At 41.5% G+C, this 19,758-nt stretch overlaps 1 non-coding gene across 1 annotated transcript; it reads right to left on the minus strand.

The window, feature by feature from the left end:
• Positions 1 to 16,220: 16,220 nt before the first annotated feature.
• Positions 16,221 to 16,327, minus strand: LOC150002983 (U6 spliceosomal RNA). Its single transcript, XR_016512919.1, has one exon. It is a non-coding gene; the product is annotated as a U6 spliceosomal RNA (small nuclear RNA).
• Between the last annotated feature and the right edge of the window lie 3,431 nt (positions 16,328 to 19,758).

Here is a 19,758-nt window from a genome sequence, read left to right on the forward strand (position 1 = left end):
TCCGTGAAGATATTGTTACGTGTGATATCTGAAATTTTCCTGCCTATGTTTTCCTCTAGGACTTTTATGGTGTCACAGCTTACATTGACGTCTTTGATCCATCTTCAGTTTATTCTGGTGTGTGGTGTAAGTTGGTGGTCTGGTTTTATTTTTTTTTTGCACGTCCCTGTCCAGTTCTACCAGCACCATTTGTTAAAGAGGCTCTTCTCACTCCATTTTATGTTTCTTCCTTCTTTATCAAATAATAGTTGACCATAGAGGCTTGGGTTTATTTCTGGTCTCTCTATTCTGTTCCACCGATCTATACTTCTGTTCTTATGTCAGTACCAGCCTGTTTTGATCACAGTGGCTTTGTAGTAATGTTTGATGTCTGGTATTGTGATTCCTCCTGCTGTGTTCTTCTGTCTCAAGATTGCTTTGGCTAGTTGGGGTCTTTTTTGGTTCCATATGAATTTTTGGAGTATTTGTTCTAGGTCTGTGAAATATGTCATTGGTATTTTAATAGGGATTGCATTGAATCTATAAATTGCTTTGGGTAGTATGGACATTTTAATGATGTTGATTCTTCCTATCCAAGAACATGGTATTTGCTTCCATTTATTTGTATCTTTCTTAATTTCTTTCTTCAGTGTTACATAATTTTCCGAGTACAGGTCTTTTATCTCTTTGGTTAAGTTTATTCCTAGGTACTTTATTTTTCTTGTTGCTATAGTAAATGGTATTTTCTTTTTTGTCTCTGTCTCTGATATTTTATTGTTGGTGTACAGAATTGCCTTAGATTTATGTATATTTATTTTGTACCCCGCTATTTTGCCAAATTCACTTATTATATCGAGTAGTCTTTTAGTGGAGTTTATAGGGTTTTCTAGGTATACTATCATGTCACCTGCATATAAGGATAGTTTTACTTCTTTCTCAATTTGGATGCCTTTTATTTCTTGTTCTTGTCTGATTGCTGTGGCTAAGACTTCCAACACTATGTTGAATAGGAGTGGAGAGAGTGGACAGCCTTGTCTTGTTTCTGATTTCAAGGGGAATGTTTTCAGTTTTTGTTCATTGAGTATGATGTTGGCTTCAGGCATCTCATATATAGCCTTAATTATGTTAAGGTATTCTCCCTCTATTTCCATTTTGCTGAGTGTTTTCATCATAAATGGGTGTCATACTTTATCAAATGCTTTTTCTTCATCTATTGATATGATCATGTGATTTTTGTCTCTCATTTTGTTTAGGTGATGTATTATATTTATTGATTAGTGAATATTAAACCATCCTTGCATCCCTGGGATGAATTCCACTTGATCATGGTGTATGATCTTTTTGATGTATTGCTGGATCCTGTTTGCCAATATTTTATTAAGGATTTTAGCATCTATATTCATCAGTGATCATGACCTGTAGTTTTCTTTCTTTGTTGTGTCCTGACCTGCTTTTGGAATTAGGGTAATACTGGCTTCATAGGAAGAGTTTGGGAGTTTTCCCTCTCTTTGGATTTTTTGGAATAGTTTGAGGACGGTAGAAGTTAGTTCTTCCCTAAATGTTTTGTAAAATTCACCTGTGAAGCCATCCGGTCCAGGGCTTTTGTGTGCTGGGAGATTTTTGATTACTGTTTCAATTTCCTTCTTTATTATTGGTCTGTTGAGACTTTATGCTTCTTCTTGATTTAGTTTCGGAAGGTTATATGTTTCTAGAAATTTGTCCATTTCTTCTAGGTTGTCAAATTTCTTGCCATACTTTTGTTTGTAGTAATTTCTTATAATATTTTGTATTTCTGTGGTATCAGTCGTGATTTCTCCTTTTTCAATTCTGATTGTGTTTATTTGGGTCTTCTCTCTTTTTTCTTTGATTAGTCTGGCTGAAGGCTTGTAAATTTTGTTTATTTTTTCAATGAACCAGCTCCTAGTTTCATTGATCCTTTGAATAGTTTGTTTGGTCTCTCTGTCATTTAATTCTGCTCTGATCTTGATGATTTCCTTCCTTCTTCTTGCCCTAGGCTTTTTTTGTTGTTCTAGTTCTTGTAGGTGTATGGTTAGATTTTTATTTGAGATTCTTCTATCCTTTTCAGATATGCCTGTATTGCTATGAACTTCCCTCTCAGGACTGCTTTTGCTGTGTCCCATAGGTTTTGGGCTGTTCTGTGTTCATTATCGTTAGTTTCCAGAAATTTCTTGATTTCTTCTTTGATGTCATTGTTAACCCATTTATTATTTAATAGCATGTTATTCAATCTCCATGAGTTTGGATGTCTTTGAATTCTTTCTCTGAGGTTGATTTTTAGTTTCAAGGCATTGTGGTCTGAAAAGATGCTTGATATGATTTTAATTTTTTTGAATTTGTTGAGGCTTGTTTTGTATCCTATCATGTGGTCTATCTTTGAGAATGTCCCATGTGCATTTGAAAAGAATGTATATTTTGCTTCTTTTGGGTGAAAAGTTCTATATATTTTAGTTAAGTCCATGTGGTTTAGTGTGTTGTTCAATGCCTGTGTATCCTTGGTGTTTTTTGGCTTCGAAGATCTGTCTATTGTTGATAATGAAGTGTTAAAGTTCCCTACTATGAGTATATTACTGTTAATATCTTTCTTGTGGTCTTCTAGTATTTTCTTTATGTATTTGGGTGCATATATGTTTATCAGTGTTATATCTTCTCGATGGATTGTTCGCTTGAGTATTATGAAATGTCCTTCTTCATCTCTTTTTATTGCCCTTTCTTTGAAATCAATTTTGTCTGATATGAGGACAGCTACCCCAGCTTTTTTTCATGTCTGTTTGCCTGGAATACTTTTTTGTATCCCTTTACTTTCAGTCTGTGTAAATCTTTTGTTTTGAGGTGTGTTTCTTGTAAACAGCTAATACTTGGGTCCTGTTTTCTTATCCATTCCGTTACCCTATGTCTTTTAATTGGAGCATTTAATCCATTTACACTTAAGGTTATTATTGACATGTATTTATTCATTTCCCTTTGTACCTGTGTTTCTCTCCTCTTTTTTTCTTGTTTTTCTTAAAGCAGACCCTTTAGCATCTCTTGCAATGCTGATTTGGTGGAGATGTATTCTTTTAGTCTTCCTTTGTCTGAGAAACTCCTTATTTCACTTCCCATTTTGAATGAGAGCCTTGCTGGGTAGAGTATTCTTGGTTGTAGGCCTTTGTTTTTCATTGTTTGAAATGTTTTTGACCATTCCTTTCTGGCTGGTAGTGTTTCTGTTGAGAAATAAGTTGATAGCCTTATCGGAGCTCCCTTGTATGTTATCTGCTGTTTCTCTCTTGCTGCTTTTAGGATTCTCTCTTTGTCTTGAAATGTTGCTATTTTAATTATGATGTTCCTTGGAAGTGGGGTTTTTTTTTTGGTTCCTCTTCATTGGAACTCTCTGTGCTTTCTGAACTTGCATAACTTTTTCTTTCATCAGATTGGGAAATTTTTCTGTCATTTTTTTTCTATCAGCTTTTGTATTCCTCGTTCCTCTTCTTCTCCCTCTTTAACTCCAATGACTCGGATGTTGTTTTTCCTCATGCTATCCTGTAATCCCCTTACATGTTCTTCGTACTTTTTCAATCTTACATTATTTTGTTGTATGGTCTGGAAAATTTTTTTTTACATTGTCCTCTAAATCACTGATCCAATCCTCTGCTTCGTTTAACCTGCTTTTGATTGATTCTACTGTGTTTTTCAGTTCAGAGGTTAAATTCTTCATTTCTTCCTGGGTCTTGTTAATAGTTTCTATGTTCTTTTTTATGCTGGTGCAGTTCTCTGCAAGTTCCCTCTAATTTTCTTGGAGCTGTTGGTAACTTCTTTGGATGTTGTCATAGTTGTTTATGAGGTTGTTGAGTATATTGAGCTTCTTCACCATCATTGTTTTGAATTCCATGTCTGACATTTGGGCTATGTCTGTTTCATCTACCTCTCTTTCTGGGGATTCCTCCTTTCTTCTCATTGAGAGGTTGTTTCTTCATCTTACCATGTTGGATACTTCCTGTTTGTTTTTGTTTTTTGGGTTTGTCTGCTTTGACATCTCACCTTTGTGGTATAAGGTTTTTTATAGGAGATCTGGTGGTTTCAGTGGCGCAGTCTCTGATCTCCTGAGCCTGATGTTCTTGGGTTACCTTTTATGTCGTTTGTTTATGCTGTCTGGTTATATTTCAGATGCTCTTTGATGAAATCTTTCTTCTGGCTAGTTGATTGAGAGTCATTCTGTCCACTTTGTCTTGAGTTCTTTTGTGGAGCTGCTGTTAAAAACATAAACACACAGCCCAGGCAAGAAACCCACACCCTCAAAAATATCCCCCACCCTTTATCCCGCTATTATCAGCAAATGATCCAGTATTAATATAAATGTAGAGAGGTTAGGGCTTTTATACTATAGGAAGAATAGATAAGTGTTATTTTTAAAAAGGAATAATATAATTTTTGAGAGAGGATATGATAGATTAGTAATAGTAGCAAGTAGTGTCAAGACTATGCAAGACAGTAGGTAATATTTATATTGTATGTTAATAATAATAAAAGAAAAAGAGGAAAGAATGCAGAATATAGTAAGAAAGTGGAATTGTATAGTATTAGATTTATATAGTAGTTATATTCCATTTATTTAGTGTGAAAGGGAAGCTAAACAAAACAAACAAATAAACAAAAATTAAGGAAGAAGGATGAGGAGATATGATATGAAACAAATTAAAGAGATAGTTTAAAATTTTTTAAATAAAAGTAAAAATTAAAATTAAAATAAAAAAATAAGAAATTTTTTAAAATTAAAATAAAATAAAATACAAATAAAAAACCTCAAGTAGAAATAAAAATTTATAAAAATATATATACAAAAGGAAAGTTTTTACTCAGTTCAGCCTTTGTGTGTAGTCTTATTTTTCTGGATCCACAGCTGGTCTAATGAGGCAGGCCAGTGGTTCCTGATCTTTGCAGGTTTGGCGCCTGTTTGGAGCTGGCTGGGGATCTTGTGCATGCGCTAGCCTGAGGCCTGCTGAGCTGCGCCATGGAAGTTGGTCTCTCGGCCCTTGAAGTGGGGCCCCGGACTCTTGTCCACAGTGGAAGTGAGAGTCTGTGAGTCGCTGCCTTTCCTGTTCCCGCACCCACCTGGGCGGGCACAAGCAGAGCCCGCGCAAGTCATCTGTGCTCCAGCCTGGCACCCACTGGGGCTGGCCAGGGGTGTCTACGCACGGTCTTCTGCGTGCCAAGTGGGCCCTCCCTGCGCCCGTTGGGGCACTGATCTTATGTCTATTGGGGTGTGTCTGAGGGGCACCTGGACACGCATCCCAGCGCACCTGGGCCAGTGAATGAGGGCACTTCCCTATGCACTCCTGTGCGACCCAAGGGGAGGGTTGGGGAGTGAGTGAGTGCACTTCTGTGCCTGTGCTCCTCAAGAATGTCTTATCACCCCCAACCTTTCCTCCCCTCTCCACAGTTCACAAGAGAAAAATATAAAGGAAAGTCATGTTCTCACATGCACAGCAGTACGCTGTTTCTTGTCTTTCAGCGTCAATGCCACCTGGTTAAGTCCCGTCTCTGCCAGGGGGCAGAGATCCGCTCTCCTCCTGATTCCTCTCTGGGGTAGCCTGTGGTTGCCAAAAAGCCTTTGTGTGCTTCCAGCCACTGCTCAGGGAGCCACCCCAGTTAGAAATCCCATCTTGTCCCTTTTTTCTCCACTATCCTCACCAAACAGGTCATTCCCAGATGGTTTTCTTTAATCCAGCAGTGACAGGGCTTGACTCCTGCCAGTGTCCAGCTGCTCACTGAGATGTTCTGTCTGCAATTAGTCCAAACTACAGACAAGTCTCGGGAGCCAGAAAGTGCAGACTCCCCTCACTCCTCCGCCATCTTTTACCTTGTCCATCATTTTTTACTGATGAGTTCTGAGAGTTTTTTACTTTTTTGTCCTGGTAAATTTTGAGAATTCTTTATACATTCAGATACTAGTCCTTTGTTGGTTGTGTGTGTGGTTTGTAAGTATTTCTCCCAGTCTGTAGCTTGTTTGTTCATGCTGTTAATAAAGTGTTTTGCAAGCAAAATTGCTTAATTTGGATGAATTCTAACTTATTAATTTTCCTTTTATGAATCATGCTTTTGGTGCCAAGTCTAAGAACTCTTTGCCTAGCCCTAGATTCCCAGATTATCTTCTGCTTTTTTAATAAAAGTTTATAGTTTTACATTTAAGTTTGTGATTTATTTTCAGTTCATGTTTATATAACATCTGAGGTTGATTTTTTTTTCAGCTATCCTTTAAAAAATTGACTTTATTTTACAGAACAATTTTAGATTTATAGGAAAATTGAGTCTATTGCACAGAGAGTTCCCATATAAACCCCTCTCCTGGATATAGTTTCTTCTATTATAAACATCTTGCATCAGTGTGGTACATCTGTTATGATTAATGAATCAATATTAATACATTGTTTTTAACTTAAGTCTATAGTTCACACTTAGTGTTGTTCAGTTCTGTAGGTTTGGACAATGCATAATGTCATGTATCCATCATTAGAGTATCATACGGACTAGTTTCATTGCCTTAAAAGTGCCCTGTGCTTTAGCAATCACTGATGTTTTTACTGTCTATCCCTTTGCTATTCCCAGAAAGTCACAAAGTTGGGATCAAATGGTATGTAGCATTTTCATACTGACATCTTTCACTTAGTAATATGTATTTAAGGTTATTTGTGTGTGTGTGTGACTTGATATCTCATTATATTTATTTTCTTTCCATCTTTCTTTTTTTTTCTTTTATTTTTTTTTACTTTTTAAAATCCGTAAATTCTAGGCCAGTGGTTTTTAAAATTTTTTAATTGACATTCAATATTATATTAGTTTCAGGTGTACATCATAGTGGTTAGACATTTATATAACTTACCAAGTTTTTAGGGGGGAATCACAATTTTTTTTCACTGAGTAATAATTATTGCATATATGTATCACATTTCTTTATCCGTGTACCTACTGACAGACATTTTGAATGCTTCCAATTTTTGGCAATTATTAATTAAACTGATATAAAAATTACAGTAATTTAGATGTAAGTTTTCAACTCAATTGGGTAAATATATGGTAGCATGATTGCTATATTATGGCAAGTCTTCCAAAAAAGCTGTGTTATTTTACATTCCCACCAGCAATGAATGAGAGTGCCTGTTCTTTCACTCTTTACCAGGGTTCAGTACTGTTCTTTTTAAATATGAGCATTCCGTTCTTTTTTTACATATGTAGCATTCCTCTTGTTACCATTTTTGAAGCTTTCCTATGTTATCTTTGGTTTCTTTAATTTCCTGTTCCATGTTTATTTTGTTATCCATCTATTATGTTGGGACTCTCTGCATATGTCTGTTCATCATTGGTCTTTCAGTCATAATCAAGAACTAATTGGATTTTTAAGTGCTCATAGGCTGGGCTTTTTGATTGGTGGGCTTATTTTTTGGTTAATTGCAAGTGAGAGCAGCTGTTTTATTGGAGGACTGCCAAATATCTGGAAAAGAACTCTCTGATTTTCTACTAGGGGGAGGACAGGGAGGTGGAGAGTAGCCTTCTTCTTGCGGGAGTTGTATGTGTGGTAGAGGAGTAGTGTTTACCATTCAGTATTCAGACTTCAAAATAATCACTCTGTATTTAACCCTGGGTCTCATCCTGTGTTGTTATATTCCTCTCACCTCTCCCATTGAATATATCACCAGAATAAGTCTACAATCTTGTGCTTGAGGCATTGGCATCTGCCACAGTGTTGGGGCATGGGCAGAGTAAGGGATTGTATGAAATGCATAAAAATTTTCAATCTATTCCTCTGTTTTCTTCTTGGCTATTAACTCCTTTCATTGTTGGTGCTATCAAGTCTCAAGTCTCTTGGGATTCTGCAGGGAAAATGGTCTGACTTCTCATTAGTGTCTGGCTTGAGATTGAGACTTTCCCAACCTGTTAAGTTAGGTGTCCCTTTCACCTTCCAAAACGTGAGAATATCTTTAACTAATGCTGTTCCCTCATGTTTCATACACCTTTGTGGGCTTAAGTTTTTAAAACATTTTAAATTTCTTTAGTACAATCTTGAGTAAAAGCAAAAGGAAACTCATATATGGTCAATCCATCACCTTTAACCAAAATTCCTCAATTATTTTTTAATCCTCACCCAAGGATATGATTTTATTGATTTGAGAGAGGGAAACATTGATGTGAGAGAGAAACATTGGTTGGTTGCCTCCCTTACACATCCCAACTGGGAATCAAACCCACGACTTTTTGGTGTATGGAATGATGCTCCAATCAACTGAGCCACCTGGCCAGGTTGCCTCAATTATTTTATAAATATAAGATTAGTAAATAGAAAAATATTTTAAACATTATAGAAACATAAAGTAAAAGGATAAAAGTGACATTTTCTTACCATCTTGTGTCATTTTTCCATTTCCCAGATGTTACCACTATTAACTGTTATGAATGTACCATTTGAGGTATATTTCTATGCCTATGGCTAATTATAGACTTGAAAATGCATACCTGTGTGAACATTCCCCCACCTAAAATGTGATCATACTACTTGAACAGACATGGAGAATTGCCCCTCCAATTCCCCTTTGAGAAAGGGCTCACAGGTTCACTGCAAAGATTGTGAGTGGCTTTGAGCTCTGTCAGGGCACAGGTTCTGAGGCAAGATCATGGTCTTTTGGAGCAGCCCCAGCCAGTAACCAGCAAGATGGCAAAATGGGAGCTGCCCATTTATGCCCAATGTAGCTACTCCAAACAGTCATCTGTACTCTGGAGTTCCCATCAGGTGGATAGACTGTCCAATTTGCATGAAGACTGAGGGCTTTCCCACACAATCTTGCCCCCCCCCCCCGTTCTTCCTTTCCCAGGTGGTTTTCCCAAGAGAACTTCTGCACTGTCCTGACTGTCGCAGTGCCTTCAACTGGAATAATTCAACTGACAAACTCTCATTCTGAATCCTTTTTTCAGCTAGTATTTATCAGGGACACCTCTCTGTGTCAATACATGTAGATCTGCCCCATGTTTTTAAATAGCTGTATAGTATTTCATAGTATGAATGTATCAAAATTACTTAACCATTCTCTTACTGATGAACCTTTAAGGTTCTCTAATTTTTAACAGTGTAAATTTCAACACAAAAGATTACTTTCAAAACAATTTATACATAATTTGAATTTTCTCTTACCTCATCTCACTCAGGACTACATGCATAGCAGACCCCAATATATTTCTTCAACATAACAGCCCTTTTCCCAGAGAGAAGGAGGATGAGTGGGAAATGAGTGGGACATGTTGAAGGTACTTGAGCACCTGCATTGCCTTGAAAGGACTGTTTACACACAAATGACAAGATAATTGTATGCCATTTCTGCCCATTCATTAAAGCTGGCCCCCAAGAAGACCTTCAGTAGACACCACTCTTTCAGCTCTGTTTGAATTTTTTCCTGAGCCAGTTAATTAAAAATATGTAAATTTTATTGTCCTCAAATGTCACAGGATTTTGACAGGTCTTTCTTACATTTTGATTCTTTAAAAAATTTTTTTAAATTTATTTTTTATTGTTTTTCTATTACAGTTGTTACATCCCCCCTTTGCTCTCCCCTGCTCCACCCACCTCCCCAATCTCCCACAGTCCATCCCCATTCAGTTGTCCATGTCCATGTGTCATTCACACTAGTTCCTTGAGTAGACCCTTTCCATTCTTAAAAATATTTTCCCTTTCTCATTCTTGTCACACCATAGTTAAATAGATCACCTGGTTTCTTCTTCCTTTCCTCCTATAATATCCACACTCTGAACTTCCCTCCATGGCTCTGACTCTTTTCAACGTCCTGTCGGGGGCTAGCTACCCTTTCTCATCCTGTCATTCTAGCTGGAGTTGTTCTCTGGGACCCTTTCATGGACCCTCCCCTTTCTCTCAAGCATACTCATTTTGGAATGTTGGTATTTGTTTTTTAGTGATCCAGCACCCTGCCCACCCCTTCTCCACTTTTAGTTTGGTGGGTATTATGTGGAAAATTACCCTGATGCAATGTAGACTGCCATGTCCAGAGGACGGAATGCATCTTCAGAAGTTACCAATAGAGGCTCACGAACCACACCAGATGCCTGAAGCACACAGCTTATTAAATAAATTAAAATTACACAGCAAGAAGCAAGGGGATAGAGAAGGTAGGTGCAGGGGGTGTAGGCCGGCACTCCCTATTCTGGTATGCAAAGTCCATAGGTTGAGACTCCCTCCCAGCTGATAGTGCATTATAAAGGATTGAAGTTGAGGCAAGTCAGGGGTCTGACAGACAGAAGATGTCTGGGGCCAAGAATAGAGCTTGCTCTGCCAAGCTCTGCAGCTGTGCAGCACAAGTGCAAGTATACCTGGCCCAGAGCTATCACATATGAACTAGCCAATTAGCAGCTTGCCAAAGGACAGCTAGCTGTGGGTTTTAGCCAGAAGAGGGCAAGAGGGAACCAAATGGGTGTCACCAGTGAGGGACAAATTTAAGAACTCATGAAAATGAAGTGAGTCATGCATTTAACATATCATGAATATTCAGTGTTGCATATTTAGTGTCATTAACACTAGTGTCTACTTGGTTCTTCTGTCCCTTTTTATCTATGGTGAGCACACATGTTCTGTGTTCTCTGACATGTGTCATGGTCATTAACGTACCTATGCTTCACTCTAGAATTTTACCCATCCCATTTGTTTTCTTTCTTTCTCTAGAAAAGTTAAAGGTTCCCAAACAGTATAGCAAGTAATTTTTCTTCCAAACTGTTTTATAAAATTATGTAACATATCACACACACCAGAATGTGTATAAAATATATGTATACATATACATTTACAGCAAAACATATACCTGTGTACCTCATAGTTTATCAAAGGTTACATTAATAGTCTTGAAGAAGACCTGTGAGACCCCACGCCCCAAAGTAACTCCCTGTCCTGGAATGTGTGCTGAATGATTATTATATTTTATTGATAGTTTCACCCCTAAACAGTATACTGTTTTGTCTGTTCATCTTTGAACTTATATAAGTGGAATCACATTGTGTGCATTTTCTGATATTTGTCTGTGTTTTGAGATTGTTGTTGTTGATGTGTAGTTGGGGCTTCTTTAGGGCAATGACACAGGTAGTCTTAGGAAAGACCTTGCTGGTTTTCACAGCTGCAGAGTGCTCTGCTGCATTAGATGGCTCATGACTGCCATATCTATGGACATGTAGCTGTTTTCACTTTGGGGTTATTTTAACAGGGCTGCTGTGAAATTCCTGAACAACCCTTAGTGCTCTTGGGTTTATTTCCATAGAGCAATCACTGGTCATCAGTGCTTCATGTTTGACTTTCCAGATGACATCAGATGAATTCTTAAGGGACAACAGCAGTTCACTATCTCAGAAGCATGAGAGCATCCCCTCTCCTTCACATTCCCAACCACATTTGATTTTGTCCACCCTCTATTTTTTACTTATTTGGTATGTGTGAAATGGATCTCATTGTAGTTTTTTTGAAAATTTATTGTTTTTCTATTACACTTGTACCATTTGCCCCCTTTCCTATCCCCTGCTCCACCCACTGCCCCCCTTTCCACAGCCAATCCCCATCCTGTTGTCCATGTCCATGGGTCATTCATATTAGTTCCTTGACTAGACCCTTTCCCTTCTTTCCCCACCTTCCCTCCTTCCCCCTCCACTCTTGTCACTGTCTGTTCCTTGTTTATGTGCCTCTGGTTCTGTTTTGCTCATTTGTTTGTTTTGTTCATTAGTTTCCTGTATTAAGTGAGATCATATGATATTTGTCTTTTGCCACCAGCCTTATTTCTCAAGTTCCATCTATGCTGTAGTAAAGGTAGGAGTTCCTTCTTTCTTTCTGCTGTGTAGTATTACATTGTGTAAGTGTATCACAGTTTTGGTAAGTTGCTTAAAAATAGTTATTATTTTTAATAAAATGAGACACTATTCTATTGTTTTAAAAACCTACTCGTGTTGGTGGTTTACTTAGTGAAACTGATCCAAATGTTTGGCTGCCATTGCACTGCCATTTACTAATTCGAGGCATGGCACTTGGAGGACATTTAAGAGATGTTTATTGTTGGGTGAGTATACCCAAGCAGGGTATTGGTAGTATCTGCTTAGAAGGTTACACTGCCAGTTTTCTATTTTAGCCTGTAAATGCTGCCCTCAAGACTGTAAAGGAGGAAAGAAGAAGGACATCTCTAAAATCAGAGAAGGAAAACTCTGACTCCAAAAAACCTCCGCTGCCTTGCGGCATACCTCTTCAGGGGAAAGGCTAAGGGAGTAAACCCCGACAGAAAATCCGGAGCCAGAGTCCCTAAGGCGGTTTGACGTTGTAGTCAACACCGGCAACTCCTGCGGCGCACCTGAAGCCAAGCTGTATTGACTTTGTCTTTCCCTTGGACCCTTCAGCTGCGAAGAGAGGGGGGGTCTGCTGCATGGGCAACAGCAGACCCTCCATATCACCCTGCCCAGGCTCTGTAGCTTCAGTTTCACTTGAGAGGACACTCCAGCGTCATCGCAAGATGTCGACTCAACACGGGAGGAGACAGATACCGGTTATAAGCTCATCCGATTGGCGAAGGAAACGAGCGCCAGGGGTCTCCTCTGACGGTGGGAGAGGTCATCGCACCTCACTGGACAGCTACCGTCTCGCCATGGCTCGCCTGCCCCACTGGGTGCGTGGGGATCAGAGAGGCGCCTCTCGAAAAGTGGGCCACAAAACACCCGCACCAGTTAATTCCAAGCAAACAACAAGAAAGAAGCCTCCGGCTCTTCGCCTCGCTAGCTGGAACATCAGGACCATGTGCCCCGGACTTACTGCAGACCTTCCGTGGATCAAGGGTGCCAGGAAAACCGCTGTCATCGATAGGGAACTGGCACGACTAAACATCGACATTGCGGCTCTACAGGAGACCCGGTTGGCCGACAACGGAACTATCAGAGAAACCAACTACACCTTCTACTGGCAAGGGAAGTCTCCGGACCAACCAAGACAGCACGGTGTTGGGTTCGCTGTGAAGAACACGCTTGTTAACTCCATAGAGCCACCCACAGGAGGCACAGAGAGATTACTTACCCTCCGATTGTCAACAACTTTCGGCCCAGTCAGCATTCTTAGCACATATGCCCCAACCCTCTGCGCCACCACCGAAGAGAAAGAACAGTTCTACCATGCACTGGACGAAGCGTTATCCAAGATTCCCAGAAGTAACGCTCTCTATCTCCTTGGAGATTTCAACGCAAGAGTAGGAGCCGACCACATGGCCTGGCCCACCTGCCTTGGAAACTTTGGGAGAGGAAAGATCAATGAGAATGGTCAGCGACTGCTTGAGCTTTTGTGTCACCACGGCCTGTGCGTGACAAACACATTCTTCAAGTGCAAAGAGATCCACCAGGTGTCATGGAGGCACCCCCGCTCCCGCCATTGGCACCAGCTTGACCTCGTCATCACCAGAAGAACGGATATTGGCAGCACCCTCCTCACCCGCAGCTACCACAGTGCAGACTGCGACACGGACCATGCCCTCGTGGTAAGCAAGATGCGCATAATGCCGAAGAGGTTGCACCACTCCAAGATGAAGGGTCGCCCACGCATCAACACCAGTTGTGCCAGCAACCCAGTTAAGACCCAGCAATTCATCAACAAGATGGAAGATGCACTCGGCGAGGGAGTGGCGGCAGATGACATTATCGAATCCAATTGGCCACGTCTCCGCGACGCCATATACAACTCCGCCATTATTGCTTACGGGAAGAAGGAGCGGAAGAACGCTGACTGGTACGAGGCTCACTGGGAAGAAATGGAACCCGTGATCGAGGCTAAGAGGAAGGCCCTACTGGTTTACAAGGTCACGCCCACTCCCAGTACACTTCAAGCTCTACGGGCTGCCAGGAACAAAGTCCAGAAGACTGCCCGCCACTGTGCCAACACCTATTGGCTAAACCTGTGCAGAAGCATTCAGGAAGCCGCCGATATAGGCAACGCACGAGGAATGTATGAGGGTATCAAGAAGGCAACAGGCCCAATCCCCTCCAAGATCGCCCCCCTTAAGTCCAAGACAGGTGAGGTCATCACTGACCAGGAACAGCAAATGCGGCGGTGGACCGAGCACTACCTCGAGCTGTACGCAACGAAGAACACCGTAACAGACACTGCTCTTAAAGCCATCCCAGACCTACCAGTCATGGAGGAGCTAGACACCCCACCTACTGCGGCAGAGCTCGGCAAAGCCATCGACCGCCTTGCTTGCGGGAAAGCACCAGGAAGCGACGGAATCCCTCCAGAAATCCTAAAGAGCGGGAAACCAGTCCTGCTACAGCCGCTCCACCATCTACTCTGTCTCTGCTGGAAGGAGGGTTACATCCCCCAGGATATGAGAGACGCCAACATTATCACCATGTACAAGAACAAAGGAGACCGCAGCGACTGCAACAACTACCGGGGCATCTCTCTCCTCAGCGTCGTCGGCAAAGTATTCGCCCGGGTCGCTCTTGCCCGCCTGCAGACCCTTGCTTCCCGCGTCTACCCAGAGTCCCAGTGTGGCTTCAGAGCTGGCCGATCAACAGTGGACATGATCTTCTCCCTACGCCAGCTGCAGGAGAAGTGTCACGAGCAGCATAAACCACTCTACCTCGCCTTTATTGACCTCACGAAGGCGTTTGATCTGGTCAGTCGAAGCGGACTCTTCAGCTTGCTACGGAAGATTGGCTGTCCACCACATCTGCTTGCTGTGGTCATGTCCTTTCACGACAACATGCACAGCACGGTGTCCTACAACGGCGCAACCTCTGAGGCCTTCCCAGTCAGCAGCGGAGTAAAGCAGGGCTGCGTCCTCGCGCCTACGCTGTTCGGAATCTTCTTCTCCATGCTCCTCCAATACGCCTTTAAGGACTGCAGCGAGGGTGTCTTCATTCACACCAGATCCGATGGCAAGCTCTACAACCTGGCCCGTCTACGAGCCAAGACCAAAGTCAAAGAGGTGCTCATCCGTGAGATGCTCTTCGCCGACGACGCAGCTTTGACATCACACTCCGAAGAGGGACTCCAGCAGCTAGTCACTTGCCTTTCCCACGCATGCAAGGAGTTCGGACTAGCCATCAGCCTGACGAAGACGAATATTATGGCTCAAGGCACGGGGACTCCCCCATGCATCACCATCGACGGATACACCCTGGAGGTTGTCAACGACTTCACTTACCTCGGGTCCACCATCTCGAGCTCTCTGTCAGTCGACTTGGAGGTCAACCGGAGAATCGCCAGGGCAGCCACAGTTATGGCCAGACTGAACCGGCGAGCGTGGAACAATTCCAGCCTCACTGAGAAAACCAGACTGCGCATCTACCAAGCCTGCGTACTCAGCACTCTCCTCTATGGCAGCGAGACGTGGACCACCTACGCAAGGCACGAAAGGAAACTCAACAGCTTCCACATGAGGTGCCTGCGACACGTCCTGCATGTCGCCTGGCAGGATAAGGTCCCCAACACCGAGGTGCTGAAGCGAGCCAATATGAGCAGTTTGCATGCAGTTCTTAGTGAGAGACGCCTCAGGTGGCTCGGCCATGTCAAAAGAATGGATGCAGGCCGTATCCCCAAAGACCTCCTCTACGGCGAGCTAGCAGAAGGCCAGAGGATGACAGGGCGCCCAAAACTGCGGTTCAAAGACATCTGCAAAAAGGACATGACACAATGCTCCATCAATCTGAACACATGGGAAGTTCAAGCAGACGACCGCCTAGCCTGGAGGCTCGCGGTCAGGCAAGGTACGTCACGCGCGGAGGCTGCGCGCAACGAGGAGGCGGTCCAGAAAAGATCGAGGCGGAAGCAGCGTCAGCAGCAGCAACAACAGCCATCTGCCTTCACCTGTACCAAGTGCGGCAGGGATTGTCACTCCCGAATCGGACTGCACAGCCATTCTCGGCGGTGCAGATAGACTCTCAAGAAGCTACGCCATCGTCTCTCGAGACGGACGGCTGCCGACGATCACAGTTTTATGATCCACTCATCCACTGATGGGCACTTAGGTTGCTTCCAGCACTTAGCTATTGTAAATAGTGCTGCTATGAACATAGGGGTGCATAGGTTCCTTTGAATTGGTGTTTCAGGATTCTTTCTTTTTTTCTTTTTATAAACTTTTTTATTTACTCTGGATAGTTTACATAACAGTGTTCAATAGCGAAGTAAGCAGATTTTACACTCACTATTACTGTATGGATAGAGGAGCCATATGAATTTTTGTAAAAATATGGAACGCTTCATGAATTTGCATATCATCCTTGCGCAGGGGCCATGCTAATCTTCTCTGTATCGTTCCAATTTTAGTATATGTGCTGCTGGAGCGAGCACTGTTTCAGGATTCTTTGGGTATAACTGTAGCAATGGAATTGCTGAATTAAAAGGCAGTTCCATTTTTAGTTTTTTGAGGAAATTTTATACCATTTTCCACAGGGGCTGCAGCAGTCTGCATTCCCACCAACAGTATACTAGAGTTCCCTTTACTCCACATCCTCGCCAGCACTCGTTGTTTGTTGATTTGTTTATGATGGTCATTCATACTGTTGTGAAGTGCTATCTCATTGTGGTTTTTTTTTTTTTCAGATTTAATGTGTTTTATTGATTAAAATATTACATTTGTGCCAATTTCCCTTCCCTCTGCTCCCCTCCACCCGGTGGCCCCCCTCCCTCCAGTTGTCCCCCCCTTTTAGATTATGTCCATTAGTTGTGCTTACAGTTCCTCCCAACCTCTCTCCGTCTATTTCATTCCCTCCTACCATGATCCCCAATTCCTATATCATCTCCCTCCCTCTCCCCACTCCCCCTCCCTGTTGACCTCCCCCCAATATGCTTCCCGTACCCACAGTTCCTTTTCCACTCTCGTTGCCTGTTTAGTTTGCCTTTGTTTCATCTCCCTAGCTTCTGTTTTTTAAACCAATCCCTTTAACATCTCATATAACAGTGGTTTGGATCTAATGAACTCTTTCAGTTTTATTTTGTCCTGGAAACACTTTCTCTGTCCTATTCTGAATGACAGTTTCGCTGGATAGAGTATTCATGGTTGTAGGTTTTGGATTTTCATTACTTTGAATATTTCTTGCCAGTCCCTTCTTGCCTGCAGGGTTTCCCTTGAGAAGTCAGCTGATAGTCTAATTGGGACCCCTTTGTACATAATTCTTTTCTTCTCTCTTGCTGCTTTTAAGATTCTCTCTTTATCTTTAATTTTTGACATTTTGATTATAATGTGTCTTGGAGTGGTTCTCCCTGGGTCCAGTCTCTTGGGAACTCTCCTTGCTTCCTGGACCTGCAAGTCTATTCCCTTCCCCAAGTCTGGGAAGTTCTCCTTTATTATATTTTCACTCAATTTTTCAAGTTCTAGTTCATCTTCCTCACTCTCTGGCAAACCAATGATTCTTATGTTGGGCCTTTTATAGCTGTCCCAGAGGTTTCTGATCCTCTCATTGTTGCTTCCCATTTCCTCTCTCTGCATTGGTTGACTGCTTGTTCCTTCTCCATATTCCAGTTTGTTGAAATGAACTCTGGATTTTTTTTCCTCACCATCTGTCTCGTATGTGGTTTTGTTCCTTTCGTTATGAATGTTTTTCGCTTCTTTCTTATCTTTTTCCTGCTCTTTTGTGAATTCTGTAAGCCACCTGATAACAATGGCCCAGAACTGAGCCTCTGACAGGTTTCTTATCTGTTCATCTGTCAGGTTCTCTATCTGTTGCCTGGTGAGCTGTGCCACCGGGATTTCTGTAGTTGTCTGCCTCATTTTGACAGATGCTTTTTGTTTTCTTGGGCCGGCTGTAGGGGGCAGTGCCTGTGTACGCGTCACAATTCAGCGACCGGCGCCTGTCCGCGACCTATTTCGCAGCCCTGTGGTGCTTTCTTTGGGGGCGGGGGTCCAAGGTGGATTCACACAGATATTCAGCTAGGAGACTGGGATCCGTCCTCCCGCCCCCCTGGGCCTCACTGTTCAAGGCGATGCGGTGGCTGTTTTCCCCAGCGCTGGGGTCGCGCACTGCCAGGGGCTTGACTGCCTCCGGGCTTTTTCGCCGCCCTGCCGCTGACCGCAAACAGCGCTGCCCTCTTTAACTCTTACCTGCCCAAATGGCACCGCTGGTTTATAACTTCATATGTTGGGCTTCCGTGTAGTTTTATGTTCTGGTATTTCTAGTTATCCTTTGTTTTGAAGTAGTTGTATTCCTCTCTAGTTGTAGAGGGAGACCTAGCGTGTCCGTCTAAGCCTCCATCTTGTGTGGTTTTAATTTGCATCTCTCTGATGGTTAGTGATGTTGAGCATTCTTTCATGCGCCTATGTGCCCTCTTTATGTCCTCTTTGGAGAAGTGTGTGTTCAGGTCCTTTGTTATTTTTAATTGGATTATCTGCCTTCAATTTATGAATATTGACTTTGTATCTCACTATTTTGCCATATTCACTTATTAGGTTGAGTAGTTATTTGGTGGAGTCTATAAGGTTTTCTATGTACACTATCATGTCATCTGCAAATAATGACAGTTTTACTTCCTCCTTTCCAGTGTGAATGCCTATTACTTCTTTTTCTTATTTGATTGCTGTGGCTAGAACTTCCAAAACTATGTTGAATAGGAGTGGAGAGTGGACATTCTTATCTTGTTCCTGATCTTAGGGGGAAAGCTTTTAGATTTTGCCCATTGAGTATGATATTGGTGGCCCATTTTCTGTATATGGTCTTTATTATGTTGAGATGTGTTCCCTCTATTCCCAGTTTGCTGAGTGTTTTCATCATAAATGGATGCTGAACTTTATCAAATGCTTTTTTAGCATTTATTGATATGATCATGTAGTTTTTGTCTTTCATATTGTTTATGTGGTGTATTACATTTATTGATTTGTGAATATTAAACCATCCTTGCATCCTTGAGATGAATTCCACTTGATTGTGGTGTATACTTTTTTTAATGTGTTGCTGTATCTGGTTTGCCAATATTTTGTTGAGGATTTTAACATCTATGTTCAACAGTGATATTGGCCTGTAGTTTTCATTCTTTGTTGTGTCTTGACTGCTTTTGGAATTAAGATAATACTGGCCTCATAGAAAGAGTTTGGGAGCCTTCCCTCTTTCTTGATATTTTGGAATATTTTGAGAAAGATAGGAGTTAGTTCTTCCCTAATTGTTTTGTATAATTCCCCTGTGAAGCCTTCTGGCCCAGGACTTTTGTGTGCCAGGAGGGTTATTATTTTTTTCTTTTAAAAATTAAAAAAAATTATTACTGCTTCAATTTCACTAGTTGTTATTGGTCTATTCAAGCTTTCTGCTTCTTGATTAAGTTTTGAAAAATTATGTTTCAAAAAATTTGTCCATTTCCCCCAAGTTGTCAAATATCTTGTCATACAGTTTTTTTGTAATAATTTATTACAATTTTATCATTTCTGTGGTATTGGTTATGATTTCTCCTCTTGTTTTTCATTTTATTTATTTGGATCATCTCTTTTTTTCTTGATGAGCCTGATTAAAACCTCGTCAATTTTGTTTATATTTTCAAAGAATCAGCTCCTAGTTTTATCGATCCTATGAATTGTTCTTTTAGTCTCTACCTTGCTCTGATCTTGATTATTTTCTTCTTTGTACTTGCTCTCGGTTTTGTTTGTTGTTTTTCCTCTAGTTCTTGTAGATGTATGGTTAGGTTGTTTATTTGATATTCTTCTATCCTTTCTAAGTAAGTCTGTATTTTTATGGATCTCTCTCTCAGGACTGCTTTTGTTGTGTCCCATAAGCTTTGGGCTTTTGTGTGTTCATTAT

This window comes from Furipterus horrens, unplaced genomic scaffold (assembly GCF_987537825.1).
Source record: "Furipterus horrens unplaced genomic scaffold, mFurHor1.1.pri manual_scaffold_8, whole genome shotgun sequence".
NCBI lineage: Eukaryota > Metazoa > Chordata > Mammalia > Chiroptera > Furipteridae > Furipterus > Furipterus horrens.